This window comes from Schistocerca gregaria, chromosome 8 (genome assembly GCF_023897955.1).
Source record: "Schistocerca gregaria isolate iqSchGreg1 chromosome 8, iqSchGreg1.2, whole genome shotgun sequence".
Taxonomy (NCBI): Eukaryota; Metazoa; Arthropoda; class Insecta; order Orthoptera; family Acrididae; genus Schistocerca; species Schistocerca gregaria.
In genome coordinates, this window is record NC_064927.1 from 328,368,946 (window position 1) to 328,370,707 (window position 1,762).

Sequence of the window (1,762 nt, forward strand, 5' to 3'; positions counted from 1 at the left end):
GCAGATACTCGCTCGAGCTTAAAGCGCTCGGACGTGGCGTGGCGAGTGTGAGTATGGATGCTTGGACTGGGCAGACTGCTGTCGAACAGGGAACCGTTCCAAGTTATCTCAAATAATTCCGAGAATATCTTTCATCTTAGGGTACCCGGAAGATATGCCATTAATTGACAGTTAATTATTATGCAGTGAACACATGGTATGTCGTGGTGCAATCACTCTGTTTTTAAAATAATTGAAAAGCCACGATCGCTTCAGTCGTTTATTAGATGACCGCTTTCAGCACTCTGAAGGAGCCATCATCAGATCTGTGAAGGTATAACATAATAGGTTTGAGGTAGGGCTTACATGTGTTAACTATATAATTACAGTTATTACAGAACCGCATTCCTGAAACGTGGATTAACATTTATAAAACCATATGGACATCATGGCACATGAGGCAGACCATCTGATAAGATCATTGTCACAACCAATAAAAAATAATAAAAAACAGCTCTCATGGTCGTTCTTTCCATAAAATATAAAACTGAAGTCACCAGATGAAACTACCACTGCTCGCCCAACACCGGTTGGCATCGTCACTGCCCTATTCCGCTCGGGCTTACCTGCTGTGATTCTAGCGGTTCACAACCGGCCACCAGATAGCGCTATCCAAGCAGCGCATATACAGTCGCACGGTATAACCACTCATTACTACTAAAACACAACTTTACTATAACTGCTTGTCACATACCCATGCAAAGCCCACATTTGCGCATACATTTCCTGTACGTACTACAATCACTATAAAGTACGTCATTTACAAAGTAAAAGCATCTGAGGCCTTACAGAACTACATATTATAATTTACTTTTATTCCTATAAGGACGTCAGGAATATGCACACAGAAAGCTGTTCATAACACGACTTAGGTACAATGCGGCGAGCGATTAAAACCTGTATGCTGGGCTTTACTTATCTAGGCACTATGGTCTTAGGTATTGTAAGCGTTAAAAAACAACATATTCAGTTGCTATAAAGTCTCTCACCATCTTTACATTCGTTATGAGCAAGGTGCGAATCAACTACGAAAAGCTGCATAGGCACATGGAATTAAGGAAGCGCTTAAAATACCTAAGACCATAGTGCCTAGACAGGTAAAGCCCAGCATACTGGTTTTAATAGCTCGTTACATTGTACCTAAGTTGTGTTATGAACAACTTTCTGTGTGCATATTCCTGACGTCCTTATATGAGTAAATGTCAATTACAATATGTGGTTTTGTAAGGCGCTAATGCATAATGTGCCTGAGATGCTTTTACTTTGTAATTGACGAACTTTATAGTGATTGTAGTATGTAGAGGAAATGTATGCGCAAATGTGGGCTTTGCATGGGTATGTGACAAGCAGTTATAGTAAAGTTGTGTTTTAGTAGTAATGAGTGGTTATACCGTGGGACTGTGTGTGCTCTGCTTGGACAGCGCTATCTGGTGGCCGGTTGTGAACCGCTAGAACCGCAGCAGGTAAGCCTGCGAGGAATAGGGCAGTGATGAAGCCGACCGGTGTTAGGCGAGCAGTGGTAGTCTCATCTGGTGACTTCAGTTTTATATTTTATGGAAAGAACGACCATGAGAGCAGTTTTTTATTATTTTTTATTGGTTGTGACAATGATCTTATCAGATGGTCTGCCTCATGTGCCATGATGTCCATATGGTTTTATAAATGTTAATCCACATTTCAGGCATGTGGTTCTGTAATAATTGTAATGTATATAGTTAACTCA